Source organism: Cervus elaphus, chromosome 1 (assembly GCF_910594005.1).
Source record: "Cervus elaphus chromosome 1, mCerEla1.1, whole genome shotgun sequence".
In the NCBI taxonomy this organism is placed as follows: domain Eukaryota; kingdom Metazoa; phylum Chordata; class Mammalia; order Artiodactyla; family Cervidae; genus Cervus; species Cervus elaphus.
Window position 1 is genome coordinate 4,576,164 of NC_057815.1, and position 20,313 is coordinate 4,596,476.

Sequence of the window (20,313 nt, forward strand, 5' to 3'; positions counted from 1 at the left end):
TCATCTCGAGTTGAATTTTGGTACATGGAGCTCTTTCGTGTTGCTAAGTGACCTCAGGATCCCTCTAGCCTTGAAACAGTGTTCTTGCGGTTTCTTTGGAGTGCCATCAAGGAAATCAAGGCTCCTTTCCTGTGTGATGTGCAACACGGAATTGTTCTGCACGCAGTGCAGGGGAATCGGGCCTCATCTCGCGGCGAGGGGGAAGTCTCATGGTTTTTCTCGAGTTGCGGCGGGAACCTGGGGTATATTCTCGAGTTACGACGGGGATGGCCCTTCCACACACGTGTTTGTTCAGCGACGTGAGGACTCCTGCCTAGTTGCGAGGGACAACTCGGGATACTCCTCGAGGCTTGGCAGGGCAATTGGGACGCCTCTCCAGCTGAGGCGGGAGACCAAGGGTCCCTTTCCACGTGCTACAGGAATCCTGGGACTCCTATCAAGTTTCACGAGGAGTCAGGCATCCTCTCCTTTGGAGGCACTGATCTCCGTGTACCTCTGAAGTTTTGAACGGATGTGAGGCATCCGGTCGCGATGAGGTGGGGAACTAGGTCTTTCTCTGTGGTCTACACAGGGGATTCAGACATCCTTTCATCTTGGGAGATGCAAGGCGAGCCTGCATTCAAGTCACTGCAGGGATATCCGGCCTTATTTCTAGTCAGGTCATCGCGGTGTCCATTACACCTGAGGCCGCAAACTCAGGATCCCTCTCACATACCTAGAGCTGAGAGAAGCCTCCTCTTGAGGTGCTTGTGGTAAGGTGGTATTCCTCTGGAGTCGAAGCCAGGGACTAACCTCTCATCTCGAGTTGATATTTGGTCCACGCAGCTCTTTCGTGTTGCTACATTGACCTCAGAATCCCTGTAGCCTTGAAACAGTGTTCTTGGGGTTTCTCTGGAGTGCCACCAAGGAAATCAAGGCTCCTTTCATGTGTGATGTGCAACACGGAATTGTTCTGCACGCAGTGCAGGGGAATCGGGCCTCATCTCGCGGCGAGGCGGAAGTCTCATGGTTTTTCTCGAGTTGCGGCGGGAACCTGGGGTATATTCTCGAGTTACGACGGGGATGGCCCTTCCACACAAGTGTTTGTTCAGCGAAGGCAGGACTCCTCCTTAGTTGCGAGGGACAACTCGGGATTCTCCTCGAGGCTTGGCAGGGCAATTGGGACGCCTCTCCAGCTGAGGCGGGAGACCAACGTTCCCTTTCCACGTGCCACAGGAATCCAGGGACTCCTATCAAGTTTCACGAGGAGTCAGGCATCGTCTCCTTTGGGGGCACTGACCTCCGCGTACCTCTGGAGTTTTCAAAGGATGTGAGGCCTCCGGTCGCGATGAGGTGTGGAACTAGGTCTTTCTCTGTGTTCTCCACAGGGGATTCAGACATCCTTTCGTCTTGGGAGATGCAAGACGAGCCTGCATTCAAGTCACTGCAGGGATATCCGGCCTTATTTCGAGTCAGGGCATCGCGGTGTCCATTCCACTTGAGGCCGCAAACTCAGGGTCCCTCTCACATAGCTAGAGCTGAGAGAAGCCTCCTCTTGAGGTGCTTGTGGTAAGGTGGTATTCCTCTGGAGTTGAAGCCAGGGACTAAACTCTCATCTCGAGTTGATTTTTGGTCCACGGAGCTCTTTCGTGTTGCTACAGTGACCTCAGGATGCCTCTAGCCTTGAAAGAGTGTTCTTGGGGTTTCTCTGGAGTGCCATCAAGGAAATCAAGGCTCCTTTCATGTGTGATGTGCAACACGGAATTGCTCTGCACGCAGTGCAGGGGAATCGGGCCTCATCTCGCGGCGAAGGGAAGTCTCATGGTTTTTCTCGAGTTGCGGCGGGAACCTGGGGTATATTCTCGAGTTACGACGGGGATGGCCCTTCCACCCACGTGATTCTTCAGCGACGTCAGGACTCCTGCCTAGTCGCGAGGGACAACTCGGGATTCTCTTCGAGGCTTGGCAGGGCAATTGGGACGCCTCTCCCGCTGAGGCGGGAGAGCAAGTGTCCCTTTCCACGTGCCAGAGGAATCCTGGGACTCCTAAGAAGTTTCACGAGGAGTCAGGCATCGTCTCCTTTGGAGGCACTGATCTCCGCGTACCTCTGGAGTTTTCAAAGGATGTGAGGCCTCTGGTCGCGATGAGGTGGGGAACTAGGTCTTTCTTTGTGGTCTCCACAGGGGATTCAGACATCCTTTCATCTTGGGAGATGCAAGACGAGCCTGCATTCAAGTCACTGCAGGGATATCCGGCCTTATTTCGAGTCAGTTCATCGCGGTGTCCATTCCACTTAAGGCTGCAAACTCAGGGTCCCTCTCACTTAGCTAGAGCTGAGAGAAGCCTCCTCTTGAGGTGCTTGTGGTAAGGTGGTATTCCTCTGGAGTCGAAGCCAGGAACTAACCTCTCATCTCGAGTTGATTTTTGGTCCACGGAGCTCTTTCGTGTTGCTAGAGTGACCTCAGGATCCCTCTAGCCTTGAAAGAGTGTTCTTGGGGTTTCTCTGGAGTGCCATCAAGGAAATCAAGGCTCCTTTCATGTGTGATGTGCAACACGGAATTGCTCTGCACGCAGTGCAGGGGAATCGGGCCTCATCTCGCGGCGAGGGGGAAGTCTCATGGTTTTTCTCGAGTTGCGGCGGGAACCTGGGGTATATTCTCGAGTTATGACGGGGATGGCCCTCCCACACACGTGTTTGTTCAGCGACGGCAGGACTCCTGCCTAGTTGCGAGGGACAACTCGGGATTCTCCTCGAGGCTTGGCAGGGCAATTGGGACGCCTCTCCAGCTGAGGTGGGAGACCAAGGGTCCCTTTCCACGTGCCACAGGAATCCTGGGACTCCTATCAAGTTTCACGAGGAGTCAGGCATCGTCTCCTTTGGAGGCCCTGATCTCCGCGTACCTCTGGAGTTTTCAAAGGATGTGAGGCCTCCGGTCGCGATGAGGTGGGGAACTAGGTCTTTCTCTGTGGTCTACACAGGGGATTCAGACATCCTTTCGTCTTGGGAGATGCAAGACGAGCCTGCATTCAAGTCACTGCAAGGAAATCCAGCATTATTTCGAGTCAGGGCATCGCGGTGTCCATTCCACTTGAGGCCGCAAACTCAGGGTCCCTCTCACATACCTAGAGCTGAGAGAAGCCTCCTCTTGAGGTGCTTGTTTTAAGGTGGTATTCCTCTGGAGTCGAAGCCAGGGACTAACCTCTCATCTCGAGTTGATTTTTGGTCCACGGAGCTCTTTCGTGTTGCTACAGTGACCTCACGATGCCTCTAGCCTTGAAACAGTGTTCTTGGGGTTTCTCTGGAGTGCCATCAAGGAAATCAAGGCTCCTTTCATGTGTGATGTGCAACACGGAATTGCTCTGCACGCAGTGCAGGGGAATCGGGCCTCATTTTGCTTCGAGGGGGAAGTCTCATGGTTTTTCTCGAGTTGCGGCGGGAACCTGGGGTATATTCTCGAGTTACGACGGGGATGGCCCTTCCACAGACGTGTTTGTTCAGCGACATCAGGACTTCTGCCTAGTTGCGAGGGACAACTCGGGATTCTCCTCGAGGCTTGGCAGGGCAATTGGGATGCCTCTCCAGCTGAGGCGGGAGACCAAGGGTTCCTTTCCACGTGCCACAGGAATCCTGGGCCTCCTATCAAGTTTCACGAGGAATCAGGCATCGTCTCCTTTGGAGGAACTGATCTCCGCGTACCTCTGGAGTTTTCAAAGTATGTGAGGCCTCCTGTCATCATGAGGTGGGGAATTAGGTCTTTCTCTGTGGTCTACACAGGGGATTCAGACATCCTTTCGTCTTGGGAGATGCAAGACGAGCCTGCATTCAAGTCACTGCAGGGATATCCGGCCTTATTTCGAGTCAGGGCATCGCGGTGTCCATTCCACTTGAGGCCGCAAACTCAGGGTCCCTCTCACATACCTAGAGCTGAGAGAAGCCTCCTCTTGAGGTGCTTGTGGTAAGGTGGTATTCCTCTGGAGTCGAAGCCAGGGACTAACATCTCATCTCGAGTTGATTTTTGGTCCACGGAGCTCTTTCGTGTTGCTACAGTGACCTCAGGATCCCTCTAGCCTTGAAAGAGTGTTCTTGGGGTTTCTCTGGAGTGCCACGAAAGAAATCAAGGCTCCTTTCATGTGTGATGTGCAACACGGAATTGCTCTGCACGCAGTGCAGGGGAATCGGGCCTCATCTCGCGGCGAGGGGGAAGTCTCATGGTTTTTCTCGAGTTGCGGCGGGAACCTGGGGTATATTCTCGAGTTACGACGGGAATGGCCCTTCCACACACGTGTTTGTTCAGCGACGGCAGGACTCCTGCCTAGATGCCACGGACAACTCGGGATTCTCCTCGAGGCTTGGCAGGGCAATTGGGACGCCTCTCCAACTGAGGCGGGAGACCAAGGGTCCCTTTCCACGTGCCACAGGAATCCTGGGACTCCTATCAAGTTTCACGAGGAGTCAGGCATCGTCTCCTTTGGAGGCACTGATCTCCGCGTACCTCTGGAGTTTTCAAAGGATGTGAGGCCTCCGGTCGCGATGAGGTGGGGAACTAGGTCTTTCTCTGTGGTCTACACAGGGGATTCAGACATCCTTTCGTCTTGGGAGATGCAAGACGAGCCTGCATTCAAGTCACTGCAAGGAAATCCAGCATTATTTCGAGTCAGGGCATCGCGGTGTCCATTCCACTTGAGGCCGCAAACTCAGGGTCCCTCTCACATACCTAGAGCTGAGAGAAGCCTCCTCTTGAGGTGCTTGTTTTAAGGTGGTATTCCTCTGGAGTCGAAGCCAGGGACTAACCTCTCATCTCGAGTTGATTTTTGGTCCACGGAGCTCTTTCGTGTTGCTACAGTGACCTCAGGATCCCTCTAGCCTTGAAACAGTGTTCTTGGGGTTTCTCTGGAGTGCCATCAAGGAAATCAAGGCTCCTTTCATGTGTGATGTGCAACACGGAATTGCTCTGCACGCAGTGCAGGGGAATCGGGCCTCATTTTGCTTCGAGGGGGAAGTCTCATGGTTTTTCTCGAGTTGCGGCGGGAACCTGGGGTATATTCTCGAGTTACGACGGGGATGGCCCTTCCACACACGTGTTTGTTCAGCGACATCAGGACTTCTGCCTAGTTGCGAGGGACAACTCGGGATTCTCCTCGAGGCTTGGCAGGGCAATTGGGATGCCTCTCCAGCTGAGGCGGGAGACCAAGGGTCCCTTTCCACGTGCCACAGGAATCCTGGGCCTCCTATCAAGTTTCACGAGGAATCAGGCATCGTCTCCTTTGGAGGAACTGATCTCCGCGTACCTCTGGAGTTTTCAAAGTATGTGAGGCCTCCTGTCATCATGAGGTGGGGAATTAGGTCTTTCTCTGTGGTCTACACAGGGGATTCAGACATCCTTTCGTCTTGGGAGATGCAAGACGAGCCTGCATTCAAGTCACTGCAGGGATATCCGGCCTTATTTCGAGTCAGGGCATCGCGGTGTCCATTCCACTTGAGTCCGCAAACTCAGGGTCCCTCTCACATACCTAGAGCTGAGAGAAGCCTCCTCTTGAGGTGCTTGTGGTAAGGTGGTATTCCTCTGGAGTCGAAGCCAGGGACTAACATCTCATCTCGAGTTGATTTTTGGTCCACGGAGCTCTTTCGTGTTGCTACAGTGACCTCAGGATCCCTCTAGCCTTGAAAGAGTGTTCTTGGGGTTTCTCTGGAGTGCCACCAAAGAAATCAAGGCTCCTTTCATGTGTGATGTGCAACACGGAATTGCTCTGCACGCAGTGCAGGGGAATCGGGCCTCATCTCGCGGCGAGGGGGAAGTCTCATGGTTTTTCTCGAGTTGCGGCGGGAACCTGGGGTATATTCTCGAGTTACGACGGGAATGGCCCTTCCACACACGTGTTTGTTCAGCGACGGCAGGACTCCTGCCTAGATGCCACGGACAACTCGGGATTCTCCTCGAGGCTTGGCAGGGCAATTGGGACGCCTCTCCAACTGAGGCGGGAGACCAAGGGTCCCTTTCCACGTGCCACAGGAATCCTGGGACTCCTATCAAGTTTCACGAGGAGTCAGGCATCGTCTCCTTTGGAGGCACTGATCTCCGCGTACCTCTGGAGTTTTCAAAGGATGTGAGGCCTCCGGTCGCGAAGAGGTGGGGAACTAGGTTTTTCTCTGTGGTCTCCACAGGGGATTCAGACATCCTTTCGTCTTGGGAGATGCAAGATGAGCCTGCATTCAAGTCACTGCAGGGATATCCGGCCTTATTTCGAGTCAGGGCGTCGCGGTGTCCATTCCACTTGAGGCCACAAACTCAGGTTCCCTCTCACATAGCTAGAGCTGAGAGAAGCCTCCTCTTGAGGTGCTTGTGGTAAGGTGGTATTCCTCTGGAGTCGAAGCCAGGGACTAACCTCTCATCTCGAGTTGATTTTTGGTCCACGGAGCTCTTTCGTGTTGCTACAGTAACCTCAGGATCCCTCTAGCCTTGAAACAGTGTTCTTGGGGTTTCTCTGGAGTGCCATCAAGGAAATCAAGGCTCCTTTCATGTGTGATGTGCAACACGGAATTGCTCTGCACGCAGTGCAGGGGAATCGGGCCTCATTTTGCTTCGAGGGGGAAGTCTCATGGTTTTTCTCGAGTTGCGGCGGGAACCTGGGGTATATTCTCGAGTTACGACGGGGATGGCCCTTCCACACACGTGTTTGTTCAGCGACATCAGGACTTCTGCCTAGTTGCGAGGGACAACTCGGGATTCTCCTCGAGGCTTGGCAGGGCCATTGGGATGCCTCTCCAGCTGAGGCGGGAGAACAAGGGTCCCTTTCCACGTGCCACAGGAATCCTGGGACTCCTATCAAGTTTCACGAGGAATCAGGCATCGTCTCCTTTGGAGGAACTGATCTCCGCGTACCTCTGGAGTTTTCAAAGTATGTGAGGCCTCCGGTCATCATGAGGTGGGGAATTAGGTCTTTCTCTGTGGTCTCCACAGGGAATTCAGACATCCTTTCGTCTTGGGAGATGCAAGACGAGCCTGCATTCAAGTCACTGCAGGGATATCCGGCCTTATTTCGAGTCAGGGCATCGCGGTGTCCATTCCACTTGAGTCCGCAAACTCAGGGTCCCTCTCACATAGCTAGAGCTGAGAGAAGCCTCCTCTTGAGGTGCTTGTGGTAAGGTGGTATTCCTCTGGAGTCGAAGCCAGGGACTAACCTCTCATCTCGAGTTGATTTTTGGTCCACAGAGCTCATTCGTGTTGCTACAGTGACCTCAGGATCCCTCTAGCCTTGAAAGAGTGTTCTTGGGGTTTCTCTGGAGTGCCATCAAGGAAATCAAGGCTCCTTTCATGTGTGATGTGCAACACGGAATTGCTCTGCACGCAGTGCAGGGGAATCGGGCCTCATATCGCGGCGAGGGGGAAGTCTCATGGTTTTTCTCGAGTTGCGGCGGGAACCTGGGGTATATTCTCGAGTTACGACGGGAATGGCCCTTCCACACACGTGTTTGTTCAGCGACGGCAGGACTCCTGCCTAGATGCGAGGGACAACTCGGGATTCTCCTCGAGGCTTGGCAGGGTAATTGGGACCCCTCTCCAGCTGAGGCGGGAGACCAAGGGTCCCTTTCCACGTGCCACAGGAATACTGGGACTCCTATCAAGTTTCACGAGGTGTCAGGCATCGTCTCCTTTGGAGGCACTGATCTCCGCGTACCTCTGGAGTTTTCAAAGGATGTGAGGCCTCCGGTCGCGATGAGGTGGGGAACTAGGTCTATCTCTGTGGTCTACACTGGGGATTCAGACATCCTTTCATCTTGGGAGATGCAAGACGAGCCTACATTCAAGTCACTGCAAGGATGTTCGGCCTTATTTCGAGTCAGGGCATCGCGGTGTCCATTCCACTTGAGGCCGCAAATTCAGGGTCCCTCTCACATACCTAGAGCTGAGAGAAGCCTCCTCTTGAGGTGCTTGTGGTAAGGTGGTATTCCTCTGGAGTCGAAGCCAGGGACTAACCTCTCATCTCGAGTTGATTTTTGGTCCACGGAGCTCATTCGTGTTGCTACAGTGACCTCAGGATCCCTCTAGCCTTGAAACAGTGTTCTTGGGGTTTCTCTGGAGTGCCATCAAGGAAATCAAGGCTCCTTTCATGTGTGATGTGCAAGACGGAATTGCTCTGCACGCAGTGCAGGGGAATCGGGCCTCATCTCGCGGCGAGGGGGAAGTCTCATACTTTTTCTCGAGTTGCGGCGAGAACCTGGGGTATATTCTCGAGTTACGACGGGGATGGCCGTTCCACCCACGTGTTTGTTCAGCGACGGCAGGACTCCTGCCTAGTTTCGAGGGACAACTCGGGATTCTCCTCGAGGCTTGGCAGGGCAATTGGGACGCCTCTCCAGCTGAGGCGGGAGACCAAGAGTCCCTATCCACGTGCACAGGAATGCTGGGACTCCTATCAAGTTTCAGGAAGAGTCAGGCATCGTCTCCTTTGGAGGCACTGATGTCCGCGTACCTCTGGAGTTTTCAAAGGATGTGAGGCCTCCGGTCGCGATGAGGTGGGGTAGTAGGTCTTTCTCTGTGGTCTCCACAGGGGTTTCAGACATCCTTTCGTCTTGGGAAATGCAAGACGAGCCTGCATTCAAGTCACTGTAGGGATATCTGGCCTTATTTCGAGTCAGGGCATTGCGGTGTCCATTCCACTTGAGGCCGCAAACTCAGGGTCCCTCTCACATACCTAGAGCTGAGAGAAGCCTCCTCTTGAGGTGCTTGTGGTAAGGTGGTATACCTCTGGAGTCGAAGCCAGGGACTAACCTCTCATCTCGAGTTGATTTTTAGTCCACGGAGCTCTTTCGTGTTGCTACAGTGACCTCAGGATCCCTCTAGCCTTGAAACAGTGTTCTTGGGTTTTCTCTGGAGTGCCATCAAGGAAATCAAGGCTCCTTTCATGTGTGATGTGCAACACGGAATTGCTCTGCACGCAGTGCAGGGGAATCGGGCCTCATCTCGCGGCGAGGGGGAAGTCTCATGGTTTTTCTCGAGTTGCCGCGGGAACCTGGGGTATATTCTCGAGTTACGACGGGGATGGCCCTTCCACACACGTTTTTGTTCAGCGACGTCAGGACTCTTGCCTAGTTGCCAGGGACAACTCTGGATTCTCCTCGAGGCTTCGCAGGGCAATTGGGACGCCTCTCCAGCTGAGGCGGGAGACCAAGGGTCCCTTTCCACGTGCCACAGGAATCTTGGGACTCCTATCAAGTTTCACGAGGAGTCAGGCATCGTCTCCTTTGGAGGCACTGATCTCCGCGTACCTCTGAAGTTTTCAAAGGATGTGAGGCCTCCGGTCGCGATGAAGTGGGGAACTAGGTTTTTCTCTGTGGTCTCCACAGGGGATTCAGACATCCTTTCGTCTTGGGAGATGCAAGACGAGCCTGCATTCAAGTCACTGCAGGGATATCCGGCCTTATTTCGAGGCAGGGCATCGCGGTGTCCATTCCACTTGAGGCCACAAACTCAGCACATAGCTAGAGCTGAGAGAAGCCTCCTCTTGAGGTGCTTGTGGTAAGGTGGTATTCCTCTGCAGTCGAAGCCAGGGACCAACCTCTCATCTCGAGTTGATTGTTGGTCCACGGAGCTCTTTCGTGTTGCTACATTGACCTCAGGATCCCGCTAGCCTTGAAACAGTGTTCTTGGGGTTTCTCTGGAGTTCCATCAAGGAAATCAAGGCTCCTTTCATGTGTGATGTGCAACACGGAATTTCTCTGCACGCAGTGCAGGGGAATCGGGCCTCATCTCGCGGCGAGGGGGAAGTCTCATGGTTTTTCTCGAGTTGCGGCGGGAACCTGGGGTATATTCTCGAGTTACGACGGGGATGGCCCTTCCACCCACGTGTTTGTTCAGCGACGGCAGGACTCCTACCTAGTTGCGAGGGACAACTCGGGATTCCCCTCAAGGCTTGGCAGGGCAACTGGGACGCCTCTCCATCTGAGGCGGGAGACCAAGGGTCCCTTTCCACGTGCCACAGGAATCCTGGGACTCCTATCAAGTTTCACGAGGAGTCAGGCATCGTCTCCTTTGGAGGCACTGATCTCCGTGACCTCTGGAGTTTTCAAAGTATGTGAGTCCTCCGGTCGCGATGAGGTGGGGAACTAGGTCTATCTCTGTGGTCTACACTGGGGATTCAGACATCCTTTCATCTTGGGAGATGCAAGACGAGCCTACATTCAAGTCACTGCAAGGATGTTCGGCCTTATTTCGAGTCAGGGCATCGCGGTGTCCATTCCACTTGAGGCCGCAAAATCAGGGTCCCTCTCACATACCTAGAGCTGAGAGAAGCCTCCTCTTGAGGTGCTTGTGGTAAGGTGGTATTCCTCTGGAGTCGAAGCCAGGGACTAACCTCTCATCTCGAGTTGATTTTTGGTCCACGGAGCTCTTTCGTGTTGCTACAGTGACCTCAGGATCCCTCTAGCCTTGAAACAGTGTTCTTGGGGTTTCTCTGGAGTGCCATCAAGGAAATCAAGGCTCCTTTCATGTGTGATGTGCAAGACGGAATTGCTCTGCACGCAGTGCAGGGGAATCGGGCCTCATCTCGCGGCGAGGGGGAAGTCTCATACTTTTTCTCGAGTTGCGGCGAGAACCTGGGGTATATTCTCGAGTTACGACGGGGATGGCCGTTCCACCCACGTGTTTGTTCAGCGACGGCAGGACTCCTGCCTAGTTTCGAGGGACAACTCGGGATTCTCCTCGAGGCTTGGCAGGGCAATTGGGATGCCTCTCCACCTGAGGCGGGAGACCAAGGGTCCCTATCCACGTGCACAGGAATGCTGGGACTCCTATCAAGTTTCAGGAAGAGTCAGGCATCGTCTCCTTTGGAGGCACTGATGTCCGCGTACCTCTGGAGTTTTCAAAGGATGTGAGGCCTCCGGTCGCGATGAGGTGGGGAACTAGGTCTTTCTCTGTGGTCTCCACAGGGGATTCAGACATCCTTTCTTCTTGGGAGATGCAAGACGAGCCTGCATTCAAGTCACTGCAGGGATATCCGCCTTATTTCGAGCCAGGGCATCGCGGTGTCCATTCCACTTGAGGCCGCAAGCTCAGGGTCCCTCTCACATACCTAGAGCTGAGAGAAGCCTCCTCTTGAGGTGCTTGTGGTAAGGTGGTATTCCTCTGGAGTCGAAGCCAAGGACTAACCTCTCATCTCGAGTTGATTTTTGGTCCACGGAGCTCTTTCGTGTTGCTACAGTGACCTCAGGATCCCTCTAGCCTTGAAACAGTGTTCTAGGGGTTTCTCTGGAGTGCCATCAAGGAAATCAAGGCTCCTTTCATGTGTGATGTGCAACACGGAGTTGCTCTGCACGCAGTGCAGGGGAATCGGGCCTCATCTCACGGAGAAGGGTAAGTCTCATGGTTTGTCTCGAGTTGCGGCGGGAACCTGGGGTATATTCTCGAGTTACGACGGGGATGGCCCTTCCACCCACGTGTTTCTTCAGCGACGTCAGGACTCCTGCCTAGTTGCGAGGGACAACTCGGGATTCTCCTCGAGGCTTGGCAGGGCAATTGGGACGCCTCTCCAGCTGAGGGGGGCGACCAAGTGTCCCTTTCCATGTGCCACAGGAATCCTGGGACTCCTATCAAGTTTCACGAGGAGTCAGGCATCGTCTCCTTTGGAGGCACTGATCTCCGCGTACCTCTGGAGTTTTCAAAGGATGTGAGGCCTCCGGTCGCGATGAGGTGGGGTAGTAGGTCTTTCTCTGTGGTCTCCACAGGGGTTTCAGACATCCTTTCGTCTTGGGAAATGCAAGACGAGCCTGCATTCAAGTCACTGTAGGGATATCTGGCCTTATTTCGAGTCAGGGCATTGCGGTGTCCATTCCACTTGAGGCCGCAAACTCAGGGTCCCTCTCACATACCTAGAGCTGAGAGAAGCCTCCTCTTGAGGTGCTTGTGGTAAGGTGGTATACCTCTGGAGTCGAAGCCAGGGACTAACCTCTCATCTCGAGTTGATTTTTAGTCCACGGAGCTCTTTCGTGTTGCTACAGTGACCTCAGGATCCCTCTAGCCTTGAAACAGTGTTCTTGGGTTTTCTCTGGAGTGCCATCAAGGAAATCAAGGCTCCTTTCATGTGTGATGTGCAACACGGAATTGCTCTGCACGCAGTGCAGGGGAATCGGGCCTCATCTCGCGGCGAGGGGGAAGTCTCATGGTTTTTCTCGAGTTGCCGCGGGAACCTGGGGTATATTCTCGAGTTACGACGGGGATGGCCCTTCCACACACGTTTTTGTTCAGCGACGTCAGGACTCTTGCCTAGTTGCCAGGGACAACTCTGGATTCTCCTCGAGGCTTCGCAGGGCAATTGGGACGCCTCTCCAGCTGAGGCGGGAGACCAAGGGTCCCTTTCCACGTGCCACAGGAATCTTGGGACTCCTATCAAGTTTCACGAGGAGTCAGGCATCGTCTCCTTTGGAGGCACTGATCTCCGCGTACCTCTGAAGTTTTCAAAGGATGTGAGGCCTCCGGTCGCGATGAAGTGGGGAACTAGGTTTTTCTCTGTGGTCTCCACAGGGGATTCAGACATCCTTTCGTCTTGGGAGATGCAAGACGAGCCTGCATTCAAGTCACTGCAGGGATATCCGGCCTTATTTCGAGGCAGGGCATCGCGGTGTCCATTCCACTTGAGGCCACAAACTCAGCACATAGCTAGAGCTGAGAGAAGCCTCCTCTTGAGGTGCTTGTGGTAAGGTGGTATTCCTCTGCAGTCGAAGCCAGGGACCAACCTCTCATCTCGAGTTGATTGTTGGTCCACGGAGCTCTTTCGTGTTGCTACATTGACCTCAGGATCCCGCTAGCCTTGAAACAGTGTTCTTGGGGTTTCTCTGGAGTTCCATCAAGGAAATCAAGGCTCCTTTCATGTGTGATGTGCAACACGGAATTTCTCTGCACGCAGTGCAGGGGAATCGGGCCTCATCTCGCGGCGAGGGGGAAGTCTCATGGTTTTTCTCGAGTTGCGGCGGGAACCTGGGGTATATTCTCGAGTTACGACGGGGATGGCCCTTCCACCCACGTGTTTGTTCAGCGACGGCAGGACTCCTACCTAGTTGCGAGGGACAACTCGGGATTCTCCTCAAGGCTTGGCAGGGCAATTGGGACGCCTCTCCATCTGAGGCGGGAGACCAAGGGTCCCTTTCCACGTGCCACAGGAATCCTGGGACTCCTATCAAGTTTCACGAGGAGTCAGGCATCGTCTCCTTTGGAGGCACTGATCTCCGTGACCTCTGGAGTTTTCAAAGTATGTGAGTCCTCCGGTCGCGATGAGGTGGGGAACTAGGTCTATCTCTGTGGTCTACACTGGGGATTCAGACATCCTTTCATCTTGGGAGATGCAAGACGAGCCTACATTCAAGTCACTGCAAGGATGTTCGGCCTTATTTCGAGTCAGGGCATCGCGGTGTCCATTCCACTTGAGGCCGCAAATTCAGGGTCCCTCTCACATACCTAGAGCTGAGAGAAGCCTCCTCTTGAGGTGCTTGTGGTAAGGTGGTATTCCTCTGGAGTCGAAGCCAGGGACTAACCTCTCATCTCGAGTTGATTTTTGGTCCACGGAGCTCTTTCGTGTTGCTACAGTGACCTCAGGATCCCTCTAGCCTTGAAACAGTGTTCTTGGGGTTTCTCTGGAGTGCCATCAAGGAAATCAAGGCTCCTTTCATGTGTGATGTGCAAGACGGAATTGCTCTGCACGCAGTGCAGGGGAATCGGGCCTCATCTCGCGGCGAGGGGGAAGTCTCATACTTTTTCTCGAGTTGCGGCGAGAACCTGGGGTATATTCTCGAGTTACGACGGGGATGGCCGTTCCACCCACGTGTTTGTTCAGCGACGGCAGGACTCCTGCCTAGTTTCGAGGGACAACTCGGGATTCTCCTCGAGGCTTGGCAGGGCAATTGGGACGCCTCTCCACCTGAGGCGGGAGACCAAGGGTCCCTATCCACGTGCACAGGAATGCTGGGACTCCTATCAAGTTTCAGGAAGAGTCAGGCATCGTCTCCTTTGGAGGCACTGATGTCCGCGTACCTCTGGAGTTTTCAAAGGATGTGAGGCCTCCGGTCGCGATGAGGTGGGGAACTAGGTCTTTCTCTGTGGTCTCCACAGGGGATTCAGACATCCTTTCTTCTTGGGAGATGCAAGACGAGCCTGCATTCAAGTCACTGCAGGGATATCCGCCTTATTTCGAGCCAGGGCATCGCGGTGTCCATTCCACTTGAGGCCGCAAGCTCAGGGTCCCTCTCACATACCTAGAGCTGAGAGAAGCCTCCTCTTGAGGTGCTTGTGGTAAGGTGGTATTCCTCTGGAGTCGAAGACAAGGACTAACCTCTCATCTCGAGTTGATTTTTGGTCCACGGAGCTCTTTCGTGTTGCTACAGTGACCTCAGGATCCCTCTAGCCTTGAAACAGTGTTCTAGGGGTTTCTCTGGAGTGCCATCAAGGAAATCAAGGCTCCTTTCATGTGTGATGTGCAACACGGAGTTGCTCTGCACGCAGTGCAGGGGAATCGGGCCTCATCTCACGGAGAAGGGGAAGTCTCATGGTTTGTCTCGAGTTGCGGCGGGAACCTGGGGTATATTCTCGAGTTACGACGGGGATGGCCCTTCCACCCACGTGTTTCTTCAGCGACGTCAGGACTCCTGCCTAGTTGCGAGGGACAACTCGGGATTCTCCTCGAGGCTTCGCAGGGCAATTGGGACGCCTCTCCAGCTGAGGCGGGAGACCAAGGGTCCCTTTCCACGTGCCACAGGAATCTTGGGACTCCTATCAAGTTTCACGAGGAGTCAGGCATCGTCTCCTTTGGAGGCACTGATCTCCGCGTACCTCTGAAGTTTTCAAAGGATGTGAGGCCTCCGGTCGCGATGAAGTGGGGAACTAGGTTTTTCTCTGTGGTCTCCACAGGGGATTCAGACATCCTTTCGTCTTGGGAGATGCAAGACGAGCCTGCATTCAAGTCACTGCAGGGATATCCGGCCTTATTTCGAGTCAGGGCATCGCGGTGTCCATTCCACTTGAGGCCGCAAACTCAGCACATAGCTAGAGCTGAGAGAAGCCTCCTCTTGAGGTGCTTGTGGTAAGGTGGTATTCCTCTGGAGTCGAAGCCAGGGACCAACCTCTCATCTCGAGTTGATTGTTGGTCCACGGAGCTCTTTCGTGTTGCTACATTGACCTCAGGATCCCGCTAGCCTTGAAACAGTGTTCTTGGGGTTTCTCTGGAGTGCCATCAAGGAAATCAAGGCTCCTTTTATGTGTGATGTGCAACACGGAAGTTCTCTGCACGCAGTGCAGGGGAATCGGGCCTCATCTCGCGGCGAGGGGGAAGTCTCATGGTTTTTCTCGAGTTGCGGCGGGAACCTGGGGTATATTCTCGAGTTACGACGGGGATGGCCCTTCCACCCACGTGTTTGTTCAGCGACGGCAGGACTCCTGCCTAGTTGCGAGGGACAACTCGGGATTCTCCTCGAGGCTTGGCAGGGCAATTGGGACGCCTCTCCAGCTGAGGGGGGCGACCAAGTGTCCCTTTCCATGTGCCACAGGAATCCTGGGACTCCTATCAAGTTTCACGAGGAGTCAGGCATCGTCTCCTTTGGAGGCACTGATCTCCGCGTACCTCTGGAGTTTTCAAAGGATGTGAGGCCTCCGGTCGCGATGAGGTGGGGAACTAGGTCTTTCTCTGTGGTCTCCACAGTGGATTCAGACATCCTTTTGTCTTGGGAGATGCAAGACGAGCCTGCATTCAAGTCACTGCAGGGATATCCGGCCTTATTTTGAGCCAGGGCATCGCGGTGTCCATTCCACTTGAGGCCGCAAACTCAGGGTCCCTCTCACATACCTAGAGCTGAGAGAAGCCTCCTCTTGAGGTGCTTGTGGTAAGGTGGTATTCCTCTGGAGTCGAAGCCAGGGAATAACCTCTCATCTTGAGTTGATTTTTGGTCCACGGAGCTCTTTCATGTTGCTAGAGTGACCTCAGGATCCCTCTATCCTTGAAACAGTGTTCTTGGGTTTTCTCTGGAGTGCCATCAAAGAAATCAAGGCTCCTTTCATGTGTGATATGCAACACGGAATTGCTCTGCACGCAGTGCAGGGGAATCGGGCCTCATCTCCCGGCGAGGGGGAAGTCTCATGGTTTTTCTCGAGTTGCGGCGGGAACCTGGGGTATATTCTCGAATAACGACGGGGATGGCCCTTCCAAACACGTGTTTGTTCAGCGACGTCAGGACTCCTGCCTAGTTGTGAGGGACAACTCGGGATTCTCCTCGAGGCTTGGCAGGGCAATTGGGACGCCTCTCCAGCTGAGGCGGGAGACCAAGGGTCCCTTTCCACGTGCCACAAGAATCCTGGGACTCCTATCAAGTTTCACGAGGAGTCACGAGTCGTCTCCTTTGGAGGAACTGATCTCTGCGTATCTCTGGAGTTTTCAAAGGATGTGAGGCCTCCGGTCGCGATGAGGTGGGGAACTAGGTTTTTCTCTGTAGCCTCCACAGGGGATTCAGATATCCTTTCGTCTTGGGAGATGCAAGACGAGCCTGCATTCAAGTCACTGCAGGGATATCCGGCCTTATATCGAGTCAGGGCATCGCAGTGTCCTTTCCACTTGAGGCCGCAAACTCAGGGTCCCTCTCACATACCTAGAGCTGAGAGAAGCCTCCTCTTGAGGTGCTTGTGGTAAGGTGGTATTCCTCTGGAGTCGAAGCCAGGGGCTAACTTCTCATCTCGAGTTGATTCTTAGTCCACGGAGCTCTTTCGTGTTGCTACAGTGACCTCAGGATCCCTCTAGCCTTGAAACAGTGTTCTTCGGCTTTCTCTGGAGTGCCATCAAGGAAATCAAGGCTCCTTTCATGTGTGATGTGCAACACGGAATTGCTCTTCACGCAGTGCAGGGGAATCGGGCCTCATCTCGCGGAGAGGGGGAAGTCTCATGGTTTTTCTCGAGTTGCGGCGGGAACCTGGGGTATATTCTCGAGTTACGACGGGGATGGCCCTTCCACCCACGTGTTTGTTCAGCGACGGCAGGACTCCTGCCTAGTTGCGAGGGACAACTCGGGATTCTCCTCGAGGCTTGGCAGGGCAATTGGGACGCCTCTCCAGCTGAGGCGGGAGACCAAGGGTCCCTTTCCACGTGCCACAGGAATCCTGGGACTCCTATCAAGTTTCACGAGGAATCAGGCATCGTCTCCATTGGAGTCACTGATCTCCGCGAACCTCTGGACTTTTCAAAGGATGTGAGGCCTCCGGTCGCGATGAGGTGGGGAACTAGGTTTTTCTCTGTGTTCTCCACAGGGGATTCAGACATCTTTTCGTCTTGGGAGATGCAAGACGAGCCTGCATTCAAGTCACTGCAGGGATATCCGGCCTTATTTCGAGCCAGGGCATCGCGGTGTCCATTCCACTTGAGGCCGCAAACTCATCACATACCTAGAGCTGAGAGAAGCCTCCTCTTGAGGTGCTTGTGGTAAGGTGGTATTCCTCTGGAGTCGAAGCCAGGGACTAACCTCTCATCTCGAGTTGATTTTTAGTCCACGGAACTCTTTCGTGTTGCTACTGTGACCTCAGGATCCCTCTAGCCTTGAACCAGTGTTCTTGGGGTTTCTCTGGAGTGCCATCAAGGAAATCAAGGCTCCTTTCATGTGTGATGTGCAACACGGAATTGCTCTGCACCCAGTGCAGGGGAATCGGGCCTCATCTCGCGGCGAAGGGGAAGTGTCATGGTTTTTCTCGGGTTGCCGCAGGAACCTGGGGTATATTCTCGAGTTACGACGGGGATGGCCCTTCCACACACGTTTTTGTTCAGCGACGACAGGACTCCTGCCTAGTTGCGAGGGACAAGTCGGGATTCTCCTCGAGGCTTGGCAGGGCAATTGGGACGCCTCTCCAGCTGAGGCGGGAGACCAAGGGTCCCTTTCCACGTGCCACAGGAATCCTGGGACTCCTATCAAGTTTCAGGAGGAGTCAGGCATCGTCTCCTTTGGAGGCACTGATCTCCGCGAACCTCTGAAGTTTTCAAAGGATGTGAGGCCTCCGGTCGCGATGAAGTGGGGAACTAGGTTTTTCTCTGTGGTCTCCACAGGGGATTCAGACATCCTTTTGTCTTGGGAGATGCAAGACGAGCCTCCATTCAAGTCACTGCAGGGTTATCCGGCCTTATTTCGAGTCAGGGCATCGCGGTGTCCATTCCACTTGAGGCCGCAAACTCAGGGTCCCTCTCACATACCTAGAGCTGAGAGAAGCCTCCTCTTGAGATGCTTGTGGTAAGGTGGTATTCCTCTGGAGTCGAAGCCAGGGACTAACCTCTCATCTCGAGTTGATTTTTGGTCCACGGAGCTCTTTCGTGTTGCTACAGTGACCTCAGGATCCCTCTAGCCTTGAAAGAGTGTTCTTAGGGTTTCTCTGGAGTGCCATCAAGGAATTCAAAGCTCCTTTCATGTGTGATGTGCAACACGGAATTGCTCTGCACGCAGTGCAGGAGAATCGGGCCTCATCTCGCGGCGAGGGGAAAGTCTCATGGTTTTTCTCGAGTTGCAGCGGGAACCTGGGGTATATTCTCGAGTTATAATGGGGATGGCCCTTCCACCCACGTGTTTGTTCAGCGACATCAGGACTCCTGCCTAGTTGCGAGGTACAACTCGGGATTCTCCTCGAGGCTTGGCAGGGCAATTGGGACGCCTCTCCAGCTGAGGCGGGAGACCAAGGGTCCCTTTCCACGTGCCACAGGAATCCTGGGACTCCTATCAAGTTTCACGAGGAGTCAGGCATCGTCTCCTTTGGAGGCACTGATCTCCGCGTACCTCTGGAGTTTTCAAAGGATGTGAGGCCTCCGGTCGCGATGAGGTGGTTTAGTAGGTCTTTCTCTGTGGTCTCCACAGGGGATTCAGACATCCTTTCGTCTTGGGAGATGCAAGACGAGCCTGCATTCAAGTCACTGCAGGGATATCCGGCCTTATTTCGACTCAGGGCATCGCGGTGTCCATTCCACTTGAGGCCGCAAACTCAGGGTCCCTCTCACATACCTAGAGCTGAGAGAAGCCTCCTCTTGAGGTGCTTGTGGTAAGGTGGTATTCCTCTGGAGTCGAAGCCAGGGACTAACCTCTCATCTCGAGTTGATTTTTAGTCCACGGAGCTCTTTCGTGTTGCTACAGTGACCTCAGGATCCCTCTAGCCTTGAACCAGTGTTCTTGGGGTTTCTCTGGCGTGGCATCAAGGAAATCAAGGCTCCTTTCATGTGTGATGTGCAACACGGAATTGCTCTGCACGCAGTGCAGGGGAATCGGGCCTCATCTCGCGGCGAAGGGGAAGTGTCATGGTTTTTCTCGGGTTGCCGCAGGAACCTGGGGTATATTCTCGAGTTACGACGGGGATCGCCCTTCCACACACGTTTTTGTTCAGCGACGGCAGGACTCCTGCCTAGTTGCGAGGGACAACTCGGGATTCTCCTCGAGGCTTCGCAGGGCAATTGGGACGCCTCTCCAGCTGAGGCGGGAGACCAAGGGTCCCTTTCCACGTGCCACAGGAATCCTGGGACTCCTATCAAGTTTCACGAGGAGTCAGGCATCGTCTCCTTTGGAGGCACTGATCTCCGCGTACCTCTGAAGTTTTCAAAGGATGTGAGGCCTCCGGTCGCGATGAAGTGGGGAACTAGGTTTTTCTCTGTGGTCTCCACAGGGGATTCAGACATCCTTTTGTCTTGGGAGATGCAAGACGAGCCTCCATTCAAGTCACTGCATGGTTATCCGGCCTTATTTCGAGTCAGGGCATCGCGGTGTCCATTCCACTTGAGGCCGCAAACTCATCACATAGCTAGAGCTGAGAGAAGCCTCCTCTTGAGGTGCTTGTGGTAAGGTGGTATTCCTCTGGAGTCGAAGCCAGGGACCAACCTCTCATCTCGAGTTGATTGTTGGTCCACGGAGCTCTTTCGTGTTGCTACATTGACCTCAGGATCCCGTTAGCCTTGAAACAGTGTTCTTGGGGTTTCTCTGGAGTGGCATCAAGGAAATCAAGGCTCCTTTCATGTGTGATGTGCAACACGGAGTTGCTCTGCACGCAGTGCAGGGGAATCGGGCCACATCTCGCGGCGAAGGGGAAGTGTCATGGTTTTTCTCGAGTTGAGGCGGGAACCTGGGGTATATTCTCCAGTTACGACGGGCATGGCCTTTCCACACACGTGTTTGTTCAGCGACGTCAGGACTCCTGCCTAGTTGCGAGGGACAACTCGGAATTCTCTTCGAGGCTTGGCAGGGCAATTGGGACGCCTCCTCAGCTGAGGCAGGAGACCAAGGGTCCCTTTCCACGTGCCACAGGAATCCTGGGACTCCTATCAAATTTCATGAGGAGTCAGGCATCGTCT